Below are 19,402 nucleotides of genomic sequence, written 5' to 3' on the forward strand. Positions count from 1 at the left end.
CTGAACCGCCTAGAAAAGGCCCTCTGGTTGCAGAGAACTGACTCGCTGTGGTTTCCTCCAGAAAGCAGCACTGACTGCGCGAACGCTCACCGAGGGAACTGAAATCGGGCTGGAGATGTTCCAGATACGGAGGCAGCTCTCGGGACAGCCTTGTTCTCCCGCGGGGCGTGTGCGTCCTGGGCCCCGTGTGCTTCCTGCTGCTTTGGTGTTCTAGCTTTAGTCTGAATAAGCTCTCTCGATCGCGTAGCGTTTGCGTATGCCCGAGTGCTGCTTTCCTACTTGCTAAGACCCCCATACCCAGAACTGCACCCTCCCCACCTTCCTCCTTTGTGGCTTCTTCCCTTACAGTCTGTCATTCGTACTTTATCCTGGTAATGGCTTCATTCTCTCAGAACTCCCTAATTCAGATTCCCAGGAAAGAATCTAACGAATCCACCTCGTCTTCTCATTGCCCTATCTTTTAGGCCCCTAACCAGCCTGTGGGTGGCATTGCCCACGGCTCAGAAGCACACCCCTCATCATCTTCGCTGGCAGAGGGCGGGGGAGGGGGAGGGGGGCTGTCACTTGATATAAAACTGGGTTACCCTCAGTAGGAACTATGGGAGGGCCTTCTTCCCTTCTGCGTAGCTGGCACCACATGCATTTGACGTAACTCACGTAAGGTTACTATGGAAGTCTAAGAAAGTAAGCATAACCAGATTAAAGATTAAAATGTTTCCTGGATGACGATTAGTATTGCTGAGATAAGACCATGGGAACAAATAGCAAATTTATAACCAGGAAAGCCGTTGGGAGAGGGAAGTGTATTAGAGTTCGTTCTTAGGTGAGCGATATCATTTCATACATTTTTAAAAAGCAAGAGTAGTGAATAGTGTCCGTGAGAAGATAGTGACATGGATCGAAGAGACTAGTTTAAAAAGCAAACATTAGGGAATTCGGGATGAGGGCGAGGATAAATGGGAATACTAAGCTTCTTACAGAGTTTCTGCCTGCACTTTCTTCCTCTACTGTCCTCAATCCCTCTTACCTTTCGCTTCTGGAATAATCTATCACCAACTGTTGATGTGACCTTGGGCTGGGTATTTATTCTGTCTGAAACTCGATTGACTCATTTATAAAATAGGGATAATAATTATTATTTCAACAGCTTGTTATAAGAATTCAGTTAGAAGGCATGCTGTATTAAAGTGACTGCTTCACGTTACCTGGGCTATAATAGGGCTCAGTTGATGGTAGCCATTATCCTGGCACGTAGGAATGAAGGAGACTTTAAACAACATGCTGGGGAACATTTTGCTTGTTACATCATTTATTCCTTATAACAACCCTGAGGGACTCATGTTATCATTTTTATTTAAGAACAGGATACAGTAATAACATTTAATTAGTATTTGCTATGTGCAGAGCTCTGAGCTAAACCCTTCCATGCGTTATATTATTTAACCCAAGACAGGTGCTCTGAGTGTCCTCCTCTCACAGTCGAGGAGACTGAGGACTAGAGGGTTTAACTTGCCCAAAATCATACAACTAGTAAGTGACCAGCAGAGCTTGCGTACTGAGGTCATCTGAACGTAGGTCAGTTTCGACTCCGGAGTTTTCCAGAGCCATGTCTGAGGAAGGGTAATGTGACTGAGTCCAGACGCGGGTCCGCTCACAGCAGGACTTCTGCAGGCCCCACCGAGAGAGTGCTGCTCACGAAGGGTTGTGGTGCACCTGAATCTGGGTACTGATCACACAGACAAGGGCAGGTACAAAGGAAAGTTTTTTAAAATTTAAAACACATCAAACTAAGGTCTCCAGACCTGATGAAATGATCTGACAAACATTCGTCGAACGTCTATTGGGTGTCCTCCGGCCGTGCAAAGTGAGGTTGCCATTGTGGGAATGCAAGATGAGTCAGACTGACTTCTTACCTGGAAGAGGCTTTCATTCGGGGGCGGGGGGAGATAGATGCTCACACAACTAATTATAAAGATAAAGCAGTGGATTGAGAAACAGTGGTAGAGTCCAGAAAGAGGATAATTTGGTGGTAAAAGGAATGGTGGTGGAAGGGACAGGGGAAGGCTTCATGCAGGAAATGGCATTTGCAATAGCCTTTGAGGGGGGTGAGTACAGAAGTACTAGAAGCCTTCCATAATCTCCTTTTTCTTCACCAATGGTTTTATGAAAGGTGGCATAAAGTAGCTAACTACTGTGGTAATTTGTTAGCAGATAATGGCGTTTTCAAAGATAAGATTCTTCGGCTAAAATGGAGAAATATCTACTCTTATTAATCATAAGAATATAAATTGCACTGCTATGAATAAGATCTGGAAACAGCCCAAGTGCCCATCAGTAAATGAGTGGATAAAAAAGCTGTGGTACAGCCCAGCCAGCATGGCTCAGTGGTTGAGCATCGACCTATGAACCAGGAAGTCACAGTTTGATTCCTGATCAGGCCACATGCCCGGGTTGCAGTCTCTATCCCCAGTAGGGGGCACGCAGGAGGCAGCCAATCAATGATTCTCTCTCATCATTGACATTTCTACCTCTCTCCTCCTCTCACTTCTTCTCTGAAATCAATAAATATATATAAATTTTTTAAAAGCTGTGGTACTTTTACACCAGGGAATACTATGCAGCTGTAAAAAAGGAGAATTTCTTACCCTTTGAGACAGCATGGAGGGATCTGGAGAGCATTATGCTAAGTGGAATAAGCCAGGCAGAGAAAGACAAGTATCATGTGATGTAACTCATATGTGGAATCTAATGAACAAAATAAACTGATGAACAAAATAGATCCAGAGACATGGAAGCATGGAACAGACTGTCGAATCTCAGAGGGAAGGGGGTGGTGGGGAGAGATTAACGGGATAGGGGGTGAGGGAGCAGAGAATCATAAGCATATATTGGCATTTTCCTGGTCTGCACTTATATATATTTCTATTGAAGGAATAAGAAAATAGAATCCTCTGTTCTGTACATCGTAGTCAGGGATCTGTAGTTGTCTGGCAATTCAACAAGGGCCTTCAAACCCCTCAGGTGGCCGAATGGTACAGAGGATCAGCTCTGGGCTGTACTGTGTGGTATTAAGCAGTGCTAAGATGCTGGGCGGTGGGTCATTTATCCATTTACACCTTGGGTGGAGATTGTACTGTGTAGTTGGGACATTGCCAATACAACTGAATTGTTTTGGGACAGTCCTAATGTAAAACATTCTGTCTTGTCTCCATAAGTATATTCATGACGGGTAGTCTATGTATTCTGATTGTTATTTCTGGTAACTACAGTTTCTCTGTTTAAAGATATCTGTGCATGGACTTCATCCGCTTGCACAAGAATGTCCATGCTCATCTTCATGGAAGGTAGAGACCTGGCTAAGACCTGGTTTTGCTTGATCTGGTTCTTTGCTCAAGTCCCCTTTTCCCCGTCTCTGCCATTGGACTTGATGCTCATCCTTCCTTCAGGGCCTGGCTCAGATGTCACTTTCCTCACAAAGTCTCTCAATTCCTAGATCCAGCCCCATAATTTGGCATTGGCTATTTCTGTAGTTACAAGAAAATATTTTAATGACATACATTGATGTTATAACTTCACTTTAAAAATCAGAATTTGGCATTTGGCCCTCTTATTTCAAAGAAAACAAATGTTTCCATGTTGCATGCTATCTTGTACTTTTCTGGGAATAATGGTAATACTGTATGTGTTCACGATCACGAATACCTTACGAGGTGATAACAGGAGGGCAGGGCAGGTTCTCCTCACCTGTCTCAGTTGAGTTTTCCAGGTTTAACAATGTACACCCAGCAGGGTTCCTACCTTCCAAGTGGCTGCTGCTCGGAGACATTTATTGACCTGACTCGAATGCTGCACTTTCGTCCTACTGGTGTTGGGTCTGGTGACATTGCTGTCCAAGCTCCCATTCCCTATTGGAAAAGAAACATTGCTTTACAAAAACAACACACATCTAAACTGACTTTAGGATGAAACCACATAAAATAAACAGCATTTGTAAATATCTATATATATAAAGGCCTAAGCGACCCTTATGACTGAACAACCAGTTGACCAGTCACTATGACGTGCACTGACCACCAGGGGGCAGACGCTCAACACAGGAGCTGCCCCCTGGTGGTCAGTGCACTCCCACAGCCAACCTCCGTGGCCAGCTGGCAGCATTGGCCTTTGGCATCTGTTCCTTCGGCTCCTGGCCCGGTAACCATCACCTCCTCTCCTGACCCTGCTGGGGCCTTTGGCCCTGGGCTGGGACATGGAAATAGGAGTGGGTGGCAGCGACGCGGCCCCTTTCCCAGGGGGACCGAGGGCCGGCTCCCTTTTTGGGGCCGGTGGCCAACCTCCCGTACCCTTTCTCTCCCTGGCCTGCAGGCCCCGATTGGCTCGGACCTGATTGGCCCTGATCACCGGCCAGGCCTAGGGACCCCACCTGTGCATGAATTCGTGCACTGGGCCTCTATAGTTATAAATAAGCATCATTAAAATAGCATGAACTGGTGGGATTTCTTCCTTTGCGTGCTTTTGCGGGCAGAGTGGGCAGGCTTGATAAATGAACTGTTCTTTTCCATCTCTAATATGATTCCTTGAAATTTTATGTAGACAAGTGCAGGCTGATGTACACTGGAAGGAACCACCGAAACAGCTCATGCTCACTGATGGGCTCTGAATTACTCCACCTGTAAGTGCTCAGGAAAAAGATCTCGAATCCATTGTGGATTGCTCAGTGGAGACATCTGCTCTGTACAGCGCAGTCAGAGAATGAATGAGGGATAATGGGCTGTATTAACTCTGAGAACGGGATAAAGAATAATGCAGAAAATAATCTAGTGCACATAAGTTGGCATTGACTATTTCTGTAATTACAATTAAACATTTTAATGATATATATTGATGTTATGACTTCACCTAAAATCAGAATTCGGTGTTGGGTCCCTTCATTTCAAATAAGACAAAGTAGAATACAAAAGATCCAGAGGGAGACAACAGACAGTCTCCAACACATATGAGGATTTGCCTGGAATGAGAAACTGAAAAGACAAGGACGTTTTCATTTGGATAAAGGAAATTATATTGTATGAATTTACTTAAAATTAATGAAAGTTTCAGAAAACTGCTAGGACTGGCTGCTGATTATCCTTGGTAGTGGAGGTAGAAGATGGGCAGGATGATTGAGATCTCTGATATTCTCCAACCCTCATTGTAGCTATTAGCTGAAGCATCTTGTCCTATGAGAAGTTTTAACGGATGAACAAACGCAAGACACCACAGCCGGGTCTGTGAACTAAATGGCCCATGAGAAAGACAGCCCGGCACTGGGAAGTACACAGAACGTGGCATAAGGTGACCAGGATTCTAGACCTCAGTCTAGAATCATCATGTGTTGTTCTCTAATTATCACGTGTACAACCTTGAACGCTATGCTTATCTTCTACGAGACCCAGTTCCTCACCTGCACAATGGAGGTTGCAGTGATACTGATTTTACGGGTTTGTTGGGAGGGTAACCGAGCTCCATTGGAAGCAGTTGGTGAGCTGTGATGTGTGATATGGAGAGCTGGCTGTTCCGAGCCTGCTTCCCACTGGCTCAGGAGTAGACATGGCTCCCAGCCCCGAGGACTTACACCATGCTTTCCCTTCTCCTAAATCTTCTGCTGATGTTCATGGCAGGAGATTCTTAGCAGAAGTGTGCCACATGTCCTTTGTCTCCGGAATCATCTGCAGCGTGCCAATCCCCTTGCTCCCAGGAAGCCTGAAGATAACTTTGCATATGTTTTCAGTAATGCATGATTATTGAAAGGTCAGCTCTTGTCATTTTTACCCCAGCCCTTGGAGGCACAGACTGCAATTATTCTCCTCTTGCAGGTTCAGACACTGAGATACGGACAGCTTACTTAAGAACATGTAGTGATGGCCGAATAGTAATGACTATACCATCTTGATTTCTGAAGTCTAGAAAACGGACTTATGTGACCAATCTGATCCTTCCCCCGGCGAGTGACTGGCCTTCCCTTATTTCCCCGGGAACTCCTAGTCTCTCTGGCATGCAGTTCACCAGGGTGCCTGTCCTGAGCCCTCTCTTGCCCTGGAAGAAGTCGTTTTGTCAGCCTCAGCACCTGTATTGTAGCTCTGAACACATCATTACGTTAGCAACAGTAGAAACCCTTATGCCCCATTCAGTTAATAGTTGGTGATTTAGCTGAACAAGTTAGTTAAAGCAGGAATCATACAACACGATAGAATCCTTCCTTAATCCTTTATTTCAACTTGAAACGCCCCTCAAGTTTTTCATGTGGAACCCAGGCCTTGTCACGTGAGCGCAGGGCCTCCATTAGGACTCTGCCCTGTTGACTGGATAAGCCACACCCCTGAGTGACTTCCAGAGTGACTTTGGTTCGGTTGCTTTCAAGTGGAGCGAGACCGTAAGGCATCGTGTGGGCAGCCGCGCGTTCCAGGCTTAACGATGTGCGTGGCTCTCCCGTGCCCAGGTGGACAGCACGGCTTCCACTAACTCCCTGTACACGCGCCCTTTCCAAACATGCAGCGTAGACCTTGTAGAGGCAGCCGTCTCATTGGCTCTCGTATTTCATTACTGTAAGTCGTCTAATTGAATTGTGTAATTAGGATGCCAGGCAGAACTAGCACGAGTAGGTTCGGGAACACACACACTGACTTCTGCGCAGACCCTGGTGGGAGCAGCAGAGTGCGGCTCCTCGCAGAGCGGCTGCCCGCTGTGATCATACATGCGTGGGCTGTGTCTTCACTGAGGGGCTTGCTGAGGGATGGAGCCCACAGGTTAGTCAGCAAATGTCCGTCACTCAAGGGAGCCCCTGCTCCGAATAACTCTGTTCGTGTCTGGCCCAGAAGATAAATGCCTCAGAGGTCTAGCTTTTCTCTTCCTAGTTAGTCCCGGGACTCAGCACAGTGATAGGTACATAACGGGCCCTCGGTGAACACTGCCCAGCGAGCTAACGGCCCGAGCCAGCAAAACAAAACCAGGCTTGCCCCTGCGCATCTTCCGGTGCGGGCTCCTGGCAACCATCCCGGGCCAGGAGAGTTGGGCTAGGGAACGAGAGAAAGAGCTAGCAAAGGAATTCCTGATATTGCTGTAAGATAAGCTAGACCCATTGACATGTTTACATATACTTGTAACCATGAAATGGTTAAATGTCAGGCAGCCCTAAAGAAGTGCGTTTTGTGTCATTAACCTGGGTAACTCACTAACACACAACAGCAGTGAGACAACATGCTTGGTACAGGTTTATAAAGGATTAGATATGATTTTGCACGAGAAGAGTTTACACTTACCACCACAGAGTCCGACTGCACACGGCCTCTGTGATGAGGATGTTCCGGGCCAGTCAGATCAAGGAAAGATTTCCCGCACTGACAACGTCCTTGCAGCGCTGCGCTTATTATATGCTTCTTGTGACAAGGGAAAGCATTTTGAATTGAGCACCAGAAGAGGAAAGAAGTCATATCTAAAGGATATGACACAGAGGTGGGAAATTGCATAAATTGTACATGACCCCAGGAAAGGGATGAGAAGGGATATCTGTCTGTCTATCTATCTAGCTATATATACATACATGTAGTGTGTGTGTGTGTGTGTGTGTGTGTGTGTGTGTGTAGAATAGAACGAATCCTCCATAGGATCTGGTGTAAACCTTCTCATTAATTTTTCATATTGAGAATCTAATTAATAATTCTTGAGGACCTCTCTGTTCATCCAGAGGTTATGAAGCCATTGTCTAGAAAGGGAAGAATGAAATTAACATTGTCTTGAGCATTCATTGTGTGCGCTTATTATGCTAAGTGTCTAGTATATGTTAGTGTATTCCTTTGAATATAAGTTGCAATTGATTTTTGTAAGACCTACATTGCTTTATGTGCCACTATGAAAGAAAAAAAAATACCTACTTCCAACTAAACTGTGGCACAGCATCACTTGACATTCACCTGGATTTCAGAGCTGTTAAAATGTGGAAAAATAGACATCTTGGAATCAGTGAGATATGGCATCTCATTGAAGCCGTCCAACAACCCTTACATGAAGTATTACCATTGCCAGGTGAATAAAGTGAGGCTCAGAGAAGTAAGTCATTTGCTTAAAGGAAGTCACTTCCTTAATAAGGAAGTGTCAGAGCTGGAATTTGACCCAAATTAGTCTGTCTCCAGACCACCGCCCTTTCCATCATACCATGCCGCTGACTGAAATCAGTGCTTGCCCAGGACTCAGAGATTTAAAAAAAAAGTCATAAAACATTGTATGCTGCTGAAAGTATTTACCTTTGGACTTACCCCGCAGGACCTTTCGGGAGGGGGCGGGGCAGGAGGGACTGGCAGTGACACCGCAGTCAGTGGCAGTTCTGGGCGACTGAGGGCGGAGGGAACCCGAGTTACTCCAGTCCAGCCTCTGGTGCCTGGACCCAATGACACCTCCCCCGAGGAGTGAAGGAGTCACGGGGCCTGGAGAAGCACCAGCCCCACCCCCACCCCCACCACTCCCCGCAGCTTGCGAGCTCTGCGCAGGTCCCAGCTCTGTGTGTGAGGACGTGTAGCGTTGGTCTCACTGTCTGGACACCACGTGGCCCTTCCCATATTTGTAAACAGCTATTGGGGTCCCTCCGACTTCTTTCCTCCACGTTTGAATCCCGAGTTCCTTGTAGGACACAGTAGAAATCTCTCTCTGGCCACTCTGCTGAGCACGCTTCGGGCTGTCTGTGACCCTTTGAAAGAGAGGCACCCAGAGCTGGTTATTTTGCTCCGTAGAGGACAGACAGCCATCCCCTCTCTGGCCTCAGGCGCCTTACGGCTCGGGGTACCCTTAGGGGCACGTCCGGTTTTCCAGCACCTCATCTCAGACGCGGAAACTCCTGCTTCCCTGCTCCTTCTCCTTCTTCACTCTTCTCTCTTCCTTCTTTTTGATTTTTTTTAAAACACATGCTGCTGTGTAGGCAACCTGGAGTTTAAAATTCATTTTGTTAGAATCGACATTTTGAGGATTTTTTGCTTTAGGCTTTTTTTCTCCTCATTTGATGGTCATCTCTTCCAATTTTGTAACATCCACAAAATTAGATTTAAAAAATAGCTTAAACCGCCCTGACTGGTTTGGCTCAGTGGATAGAGCGTCGGCCTGCGGACTGAAGGGTCCCAGGTTCGATTCCGGTCAAAGGCATGTACCTGGGTTGCGGGCACATCCCCAGTGGGGGGCGTGCAGGAGGCAGCTGATCGATGTCTCTCTCTCATCGATGTTTCTGACTCTCTATTCCTCTCTCTTCCTCTCTGTAAAAAATCAATAAAATATATTAAAAAAAAAATAGCTTAAACGAAAGCAAGACAGAAAAACACATTGGGGGCTTGACGCTGCATGCGCGGCGCAGAGGTGGGACCCTGGCTCCGGCCTACCTCTTTGGGGCAATCCATCCAGGAGCCCTGGATGGGTGGTCAGGGCCTACCTCTTTGGGGTGATAGATAGCGTGGCTCCTGCACTGTGAGAGGGCACAGGCCAGGCTGGAGGACCCCCCACATCCCGAGTGCACAAATTTCCTGCACTGGGCCTCTAGTTTCAGAATAAATTCCTATTGTGAAGTTAAAAAAGAAAACAAACAAATGATGGGGGAACCACGCCTGCTACTCACCCCACAGCTGTAGGCAGCCTGTGGTCGGCAGGAGGCCTGCTGGCAGGTGGGACTCATGGGGCTGCCACCCAGGGCGAGGTGAGCCGCATGCTGAGGAGTGTCCACGCCACGTGTCTCCCTGAGACTTTGGGGGATCCCCGACTCTCCCAGGAAGAGGCGTTGTAACTAAGATGCAATACAAACACGGCACCATCACTTCACGGACACTTCATGGTTCTCAGACACAGTCAACAGCGGATGGGTTTGCTACTGAACATGACTAACAGTGTGGGCACTTTAACTACCAGCGGGGACATCGAGTTATCTTCTTTCCTAAAGAGAGTCCAGGTCCGTTCAGGAAGCAAAGGCAGTGAGTGAGGAGAGGTTGCCTTGCTTCCCAAGCGAACGCTGTGCCCATTTTCTGCACAAATAGCAGCCTTCGCTCCCGAGGGAGTTCCTTCGGTACCTTCCTTCACAGCGAAGCCACAAGCCACGGGAGATAACCGCACTCGCCCCCACGCTGGACCCAGGCAGGCCCCAGCGCACGAGTGCAGTTACCTGGGTTGCTAATACGGTGCAGTGAAGAATTAGGGAATTAGCTGGGACTTTTTTCTTTTATTCCGAAAAGGAGCTGCTCAACTCACCATTAATTGCTAAGGGAAATGGTTCTACGTTATTTCCCATAAGCCTGCCTTGGGGATTGAAGGACCGTGGGGCGTGGGAGCCACGGCCGCGGAATCTGTGTCCTAAGGCACTGAGAGCACAGTACATGCTTTTCAGCAGCTCCCAAGGCACTTCCTCTCACACCCACTCCATGGCCAACGATGGGAACCTATTTCCATGCCTATGTGTGTCTCCCAGAAGCTGTTCAATGCCACGGTGAAGACCCTTCTCCGTCCCTCTTGTGATTATTCATAATTTTCTTGAATCATCTTCCTGAGCAATACCACCTAACGATGAATTTGAGGTGTAATTATCGATGTGTTCACTTATTCATCCAGCAAATATTTATTAAACACCTGCACACTGTGTTCTCTGCTAGGGACTAACAAGCATAAAAAAATGAATGAGATTCAGTCATCCTCCGCAAGGACCTAAAACTTGAGTAGAGAGTAAGACATGTGCACAGATAACTGGAGCACAAAGAACAGTGTAAGAACTGCTTCTGAAAGGTTCCGACAAAATCCCAGAGGAGGTTCCCATCTACTCAGAAAGCAGAGAAAGCCTCACGGAGGTGGTATCATTCCTCTCCGGAGAGTGAACAGGATAGGATCTCAACCGAATAATCAGAGGAAGCATCCGTTCAGGCCAGGAAGCAACACAAGTGAAAGCAAGGCATGCCTAGCTGTCGTGGCTCGGTGGTTGAGCATCGACTTATGAACCAGGAGGTCACGGTTCGATTCCCAGTCAGGGCACATGCCTGATTGCAGGCTCGATCCCAGTGTGGGGCGTGCAGGAGACAGGTGATCCATGATTCTCTCTCATCATTGATGTTTCTCTCTCTCTCTCTCCCTTCCTCTCTGAAATCAATAAAAATATATTTAAAAAAAAAGCAAGGCATGTTCTGAGAAGAGCAAAGAGACCATTGGGCCAGAGCGTAGGATGAGTATAGGTGAGTGTGAAGAGAATTGGGCCAGAGCATAGATGAGTATAGGTGAGTGTCAGGATACATGGAAGGTCTAAAACACTGGCTAGAGAATGACTACTTACTTGCTTGCACAGTGAAGAGCCATCGAAAGTTCTTGAGTAGAAAGGTGACATGGTAGAACTCTACTTTTGGGAGGTTTCTCCGGCCGTGGCATGTGGAGTGGGGGGGGTCAGACTAGTAAGCGAGCTATGGAAGGACTTCCGGTGAGAAGTGCTAAGGACTTGAATTAGGGTGATGGAGTGGAAATGCCAAGGGGGAGCTGAGCTTCAGAAACACTAGATTGAGGCGGGTTCGATAGGATTTGGCAACAGATTAGATGGGGGTGGGAGAGACCCAACCTGACATAACTGCAAAGTGATGCTCTGAAGAGAAGCTGGTGTGTGCACTTGTGTGCTTACACTTACGTGTTTGGGCAAGGGGATGCCAGGGTTAGGAATCATCTTTTTAGAGTCAAGCAGATTTCATTGCTCCCCTGCTTAGTAACATCGAAATGCCATTCCACTGCATTTAGGATGAACTCCTTCCTGTGGCCAACACACGCTCTGCAGGATCAGGCCCTGGTCCACTCTAACCTCAGCTCTGAGCCCTCTCTGTCCAGTGTTGCAGCTTTAGCCGTGTGGCCTTCCTTCAGTCCCTCACATGTACCAACTTCATTTCTACCTCCGGACCTTTGCATCTGCTGTACCTCTGCCCAGAACACTCTGCCCTCACATGACTGGCTGTTTCTTGTCAGTCAGGTCTCAGCTTAAGTGTCATCTCCTCAGAGAGGCCTTTCTTAACCCATCAATTACCATACCCTCAGCCCACAGCCGCTCCATCAGTCATCCTGCTTTTCTCTCTTTATGGTACTTACCAGTCTGAAATTCTTAGGCATTTGTTTATTTTGTGTCTGTTTCCCTCGCCTAAAAGTAAGCTTTAAGGGTCTGTCTTGTTCATCCCTCTGTCCTGGTGATGAGAACTAAGCCTAGCACAAACCAGGGGCATTGTAAATAGTTGCTGAATGAATGAATGAATGAATGAGTGAATGGGTTCTCTTTGGGGAATGCTGGCTCTTTATATAATAAGTACTAGAGGCCAGGTGCACGGATTCGTGCACCAATGGGGTCCCTTGGCCTGGCCTGCAGGGATCGGGCAGAAACTGGCCTGGTGCACAGATTTGTCCAGGTTGTGTCTGGCCTGTCTTGCGCCAGCCCCAACCTATCAGGGCTGGCCTGCCAGGGATGGACCGCGGGAGGTTGGCCAGCCAGGGAGGGCTCTAGGGCAGGCGTTCTCAAACTACGGCCTGTGGGCCACATGCGGCCCGCCGAAGACATTTATCCGGCCCGCCGGGTGCCGCTGCCTGTCCTGCTTAGCAGCCGACTGGTCCCGGGCCCGCAGTGCGCATAGGAATTTGTTCATAGTTTGTTTTTTAAACTATAGTCCGGCCCTCCAACAGTCTGAGGGACAGCGAACTGGCCCCCTGTTTAACAAGTTTGAGGACCCCTGCTCTAGGGCATGTCTGGCCCATCTCGCCCAGTCCCTCGGCCGGACCCCAGCAGCAAGCTAACCTACCGGTTGGAGCGTCTGCCCCCTGGTAGTCAGTGTGTGTCATGGCGACTGGTCAAACGGTCGAATGAATGGTCAGACACTTAGCATATTAGGCTTTTATTATATAGGATTACATTCACGTAGAGAGAGGCAATGAGGACTCGATATGTGGGCTTGGAGGTCAGGAGAGGGCCAGGTTTGGCACCTGCCTCACGGGAGATGAAAGGCAGGACAAGTGCTTCAGCTCCTGGGACTTTTTGAACAAAGGCATCACTTCACAGCTTCTGCCTCCATCCCGGTCCTACACCTGACGTCTCCAACTTACCCGACATGTCGGCGTGTCTTGTCCTTCAGAGGTTGTCTACTTGGTAGGTTTTAGCAAAAATGTTATTTTGTCTGAAGCAGTTTTCAAATTCCTATTTTAGAATTGCCCACAGAGTCTGCAGCGCCTTCATAGTGTGTAAAAAAATTAATAACTCCTGTTCCCTAAGCATTTGTGCCAGGCACTGTACTAAGAATTTTCACACATTATCTCATTTAATCCACCTCAAAACCTTGTAAAACACGCAAGAAACTGAGATTCAGAAACATTAAACCCCTTGAACAAGGTTAGATCTGAACTTCAAATTCAGTCTGAGTGGCTCTCAGGACTGCATGCTTAACCACGCTGTAGCATCCCCCGAGATGAGGCAGGCCAGTGGCTGTGGGAGGGTGGGAAGTGGGTGAGAATCTTCTTCCTTTGAACATGAACATGACTTTTGAAAACAGCCAGGAGCTGTACAACAGAACCTGGTTGTGGCACTTAATAGGTGTGTAATCTCAGACTAGTAACTTTCTCAACAACAAAACGCTGCTGAGAATGCTGTCTCAAAGAATTCATCCAGGAGTACCAGCTGTAACACCCCTGGCTCATATGGAACTGAGCTCTTTCTTGCTTGCTTGCTTTCTTGCTTTCTTTCTTTTTTTCTTCTTTTTTTTAAAAAAATTGATTTTTAGAAAGAGAATAAGGGAGAGGGAGCGGAAGAGAAACACTGATGTGCGAGGAAACATCAAACAGCTGCCTCCAGCACGCCCCCTACTTGTATGGAGCCTGAAACCTGGGCATGTGCCCTGAACAGGAATTGAACCAGCGACCTTTCAGTGCATAAGACAATGCCCAACCAACTGAGCCACACCAGCCAGGGCTTACTCCTTTCTTTTTCTCATAAGAGATATGACTAACTTTTGATTCTTTCAAAGTTTATCTAGTTGGTGGATTATTCAATCCCTTGCTTTTCCTCACCATCCCTATTATCATATTTAGGAGTTTTATGTAATTTGTTAGCACTTCCATGATGAAGTTAGATAGGAGGGAGGACGGGAGGTGGAGGTGGTACTATGTGAAGGGAACTGGAGAAATGAAGTCTGAGGTGATTAATTTGAATTACTACTTCATTACCGTATTAAGTCTGAAACCTTGGGCAAGCATTTGAGTATCAATTTCCTCATCTGTAAAATGAGATACTATTACGTGTCTTCTAAATGACAGTGTTGTTGTAAGGATCAAATTATAGCCATGAAAGAACTTTGGAGAACAAAAGGCCATATGTAATTGTAAGGTATTATCATCGTTGCCATCATTACAAAACGAGAGTTCATCCTTTTTTGAAAGTCTAAAAGAATAATAGCGCTTTATTTGTAATTAATCAAATTAAAAACATGTCTCCCTTAATTCTTCTTTTGCAACTATTCTCAAAACACTCCCTTTTTCTTTTATCTTTATATTTCAAGTTCTGGCTTAAGTGAAATTGACACCTGCCCTACCCAATATGGTAGCCTACATCCACATGTGGCCATTTACATTTAAATTAATTATAATTAAAATTAAAAATGTGCCTCTTCAGTCACACTAGCCTCATTTCAAGCACTCAGTAGGCACAGGCAGCGAGCGAATGGACAGTGCAGATACAGAACCTTTCCATTTGTCAGGAAGTTGCAATGGACAGCCACCAATTTTCTGGGCTTCCATGCTTTCTCATAACCCTTTGGCCACCATAAGACCAAGCTAGCTGTTCTTTAGATGAGGAAATGGAGACAGTGCAGTTGCCAATGACTCTGTGATAGAATACCAAGAAGGGAAAGAATGTTAGCCATCGTCTATGTCAACATCCTAATTTTATACGTGAGAACATTTAGGCCCAAAGAAATGAGATCATGTACCTGAGCCCATGCACCTCTTCAGTGGCCGTCCACTATTCTTCTCACCGTGTAACCGTGAACACATGGGTAATAGAGTAGGCTTATCTTCCTCGTGCAGGGCTACTAGCACCATCCACCTCAGAAGAAAATATGCCTAATATAATTCAATGTCAAAAAAGCAAACTATCTGCCCAATTGGTGTGGCTCAGTGGTTGAGCCAGGGGTGGGCAAACTTTTTGACTCGAGGGCCACAATGGGTTCTTAAACTGGACCGGAGGGCTGGAACAAAAGCATGGATGGAGTGTTTGTGTGAACTAATATAAATTCAAAGTAAAGGAGCAGAGGGGAGAGCAAAAGAACCCTCCGCTCTTTCGGCTCCGCGGGCCGGATAGAACAGCCAAACAGGCCGGATCCGGCCTGTGGGCCGTAGTTTGCCCACGGCTGGCTTAGACCTATGACCCAGGATTTCCAGGTTCCCAGCAGGGCACATGCCCTGTGTTGCTGGCTCGTTCCCCAGTAGGGGGCGTGCAGGAGGCAGCTGATCAATGACTCTCATCATTGATGTTTCATCTCTCCCTCTCCCTTCCTCTCTGAAATCAACAACAACAAAAAATTTTTAATTATAAAAAACAACAACAATCCAATTAAAAATGGGCAAAGAACCTGATTAGACACTTCTCCAAAGAGGACATACAGATGGCCAGTAGATATATGAAAAGATGATCATCATCACTAACCATCAAAGAGATGCAAATTAAAACCACAATGAGATATCTCCTCACACCTATCAGAATGGCTATCATCAATAAATCAACAAACAACAAGTGTTGGTGGGAATGCAGATTGGTGCAGCCACTGTGGAAAACAGTATGGATTTTCCACAGAAAATTAAAAATGGAACTACCTTATGACCCAGCAATTCCACTTCTGGGAATATATCCAAAGAAACCCAAAACACTGATTCGAAAGAACATGTGCACCCCTATGTTCATTGCAGTGTTGTTTACAATAGCCAAGATTTGGAAGCAGCCCAAGTGTCCATCAGTAGGTGAGTGGATAAGAAAGCTGTGGTACATTTATGCCAGGGAATGCTATGCAAATGTAAAAAAAAAGGGTATCGTACCTTTTGTGACAGCATGGATGGACCTGGAGGGTATTATGCTAAGTGAAATAAACCAGTCAGAGAAAGACAAATATCATATGATTATACGTGGAATCTAATGAACAAAATAAACAAGCAAACACAATAGAAAGAGACTCATAGATACAGAAAACAAACTGACATCTGTCAGAGGGGAGCGGGTTTGGGGACCTGGATGAAGAGTGTAAAGGGATTAAGCAAAAACAAAAAGCAAAACTCACAGACACAGACAACAGTATGGTAACTACCAGAGGGAAAGGGGGTGGAGGAAGGTAGAAGAGGGCAAAAGGGGAATGAATGGGGACCGAAGACTTGATTTTGGGTGGCAAACACACAATACTATATATTACAGAATGTATAACTGAAGCCTATATAATTTTATGAACTAATGTCACCCCAATAAATTCAATAAATTTGAAACAAAGAACGAAAATATGCCTGAGACAGGATTTATGAGTTGCTTGCTCCCCCCAACCTGGCGTCCTCCCGCCTGGCCAGTGCTGCTGCGGAGCCTCGCTGCACGTCGCAGTGAAGACATGCAGGAAGCTGGGGGCACACCCTTGCACAGCTGCTCCTGTTTCGTTGCAAGGGCCCTAGAAGACTTGAGAACCAGCGTACTCTGTGATTCAGAATTTGAATAAATTTCCCAGACCAGTTCAAATTCCATGAGGTTGGCCTCACTTCCTCTTTACACTTATTTCAATCATAAAATAATTGGATTTTTAACCAAACTGCCAGGGGATTTAGAATGGAGATTGTTGTTCTGCAAGGTACATACAATCTATATATATAAAGCGCTAATACGCAAATAGACCGAATGGCTGAACAACTGAACAACTGGTCACTATGACGTGTGCTGACCACCAGGGGCGCACGCGGAACATGGCAGGCGTCAGCAGCAAGTGGCAGAGCACAGAACATGGCAGGCATTGGCCGCAGTGGGATGGTGGAGCAGGTAAACGGAGGCGCCAGACCAAGGCGCTGGTCGCTGTCACTGGGGCGAGCCTCTGATGGTTCCTGAAAATTCTTTGCTCCCGCGTGCCACGGTCCTGCCCAGCGCTCGCACCTGCTGCCTGCGCTGGCCCTGCTGACACCTGCTGCTGGCTCCCAGCGCCGGCCCTGATCGCTCAGTGCCATCAGCATGTGCGAGCAGTGGCTACCAGCCCCAATCGCCCCTCAGGGCTTCTCCAGCTCCCCCAACTCCTGAGGGGCGACTGGGACAGCAGCCGCTGCTCGCACCCACAGCTGGCACTGGAGCCACAACTTGCACCTGCTGCCAGTCCCGATCGCTCGGCGCTGTCAGCAGGTGCAAGGGGGGTCTGCCGGCCCCAATCGCCTGTGAGGGCTTCTCCACCTCCCCCTGCTCCTAAGGGGCATTCGGGGCAGCAGCCGCCACTCACACTGGCTGATGGCACCGGCCCTGCTCACACCCGTTGCTGGCAACAGCCCCAATTGCTCCGTGCTGTCAGTGGGTGCTAGCGGGGCCGGCGCTGTCAGCACATGGAAGCAGCAGCAGTGGGAGCGGGGCTGCCAGCACGGGGGACCAGGGTCCATGGTGGGAGGGTTCGGGTGGGAGTGCAGAGGATGGGCTGAGACCCGCCCCTGTACCCACTGCAGCCTCGCGGCCCACAGTTCCTTTCAAGGTGCACGAATTTGTGCACTGGGCCCCTAGTATGGGTATAAAATACTAATCAGCTCTTGGTACACAGTAGGTGTCCCATGGACGTCTGATTCCCTTCCAGCCCCACCCACTCCCACCCCATCCTCCTACCGCTGCCAGCTCTTTCCTAGACAGCCGAGATAACACTTGCAATTCCCAAGTGGCTAGACCCCAACTACTATTTTTTTTAATTCTTTATAGATTGATTGAGTGATTGATTGATTGATTGATTTCAGAGAAGAAAGGAGAGGGAGAAATAGAAACATCAATGATGATAGAGAATCATTGATCAGCTGCCTCCTGCACGCCCCAAACTGGGGATCGAGCCCACAACCCAGGCATGTGCCTTAACTGGAATCGAACCATGACCTCCTGGTTCATAGGTCAACACTCAACCACTAAGCCACACCTGCCGGGCATATTTTAAAAAATTCTTACTCCTTTAATTAATCCTCATTGAGAGCCTACAATCAAGAGCCCAGTTTATTAAAAGTCATAAAGTTATAAGGAAGCATATTTTAAAATTTACCATCAAGACAAAGGATCTGGGTGGTATAAAAGCTTTTCTGGAGACAACAGGATGCAGTTAAAGTAGGAAGCCTACACTGTGTGGTTGCTCTGTCCCTCCAATGTGTGTGGATTGAGCAAGCGTGGGGTCCATTCTTCAGGTGAAATGCCTGCTGGGGGCTAACTGGGAAAGGGGTTAACTGGGTACTTTAGAACAAAACGTGTACAGGCAGAGGCGGGCCCAGGCTCTGTGGATCCCAATGATTATTCAATTTGGGGGAACTTCCTGAGGAAAAGAATCAAAATTACTGAGGTACAGGCCTTGGAAGGGGGCTGTGAAAGTGAGGGCCCTGAAGCTAAGCTTCACCGGCCTTTGTCATTTGTGGAGGAGGATAGGCCTGTGTTTCTTTATGTTTAAGATGTCCTACGTCAGAGATGGAAGGAGGAGGCTAGGTGGAAGCTCATCATCGAGTGACTCCAGATACATGAGGTTATTTCATCAGGAATCTTTCATTAACTAGTCTTGTATGGAAGCTAGAGAGAGAGGGGGGGGGGAGAGAGAGAGAGAGAGAGAGAGAGCTGAGCTGGACCCTGTGGGAAATACAGTGGGTGGTGAGGAAGTCTAAGAGGGGAGAAGACCTTTGCTAAGGAGGGGAGGGAGCCCTGCTCCAATCTTAGCATTATCTGCCAGCAGTTTTATTTGACTTGATGAAGTGATATTGTGTGTTTTTCTGTCTTGTTCTCTAAAGAAAGCTATTCTTTCTCCACCCTCCCATTCTGACAAACACTGATTTTACACATCCACTGGCTTTGATAGTGACTTCTTGGAAGAGTGAATTCAGGGACTGCACAGAAGCTGGGACATCAAGCAGTTTTTCAGAAAAAAGTTTTGAAAAGATCTCCTTAACATGGTGCTGTTATAGTAGCAATATCATCAATAAGTTTGTGAAGAGAATTCTATTCTGGCCTGCTTTTCACAATTGCAGATAACTTATTTCCAAAATATTCTAATTGAGTTGACATTTCACACATACTTGGTATTTGCCTAAGGGGAATTTAGGAAGGAATACCAAAATGGAACCCATTTATTTATTTTGAGCCAAGTAAAAGCCAGGAGAAAATACTTCATTA

At 47.0% G+C, this 19,402-nt stretch overlaps 1 protein-coding gene across 1 annotated transcript in view; it reads left to right on the forward strand.

Moving 5' to 3' along the window:
• The window catches only part of LOC308237726 (uncharacterized protein), a gene marked incomplete at its 3' end in the record, with an annotated part of 80,256 nt that overhangs the window by 10,398 nt on the left and 50,456 nt on the right, over positions 1-19,402 (forward strand). The gene's annotated exons all lie outside the window — the stretch shown is intronic.

This window comes from Plecotus auritus (assembly GCF_963455305.1).
Source record: "Plecotus auritus genome assembly, chromosome: 12".
Classification (NCBI taxonomy): Eukaryota; Metazoa; Chordata; class Mammalia; order Chiroptera; family Vespertilionidae; genus Plecotus; species Plecotus auritus.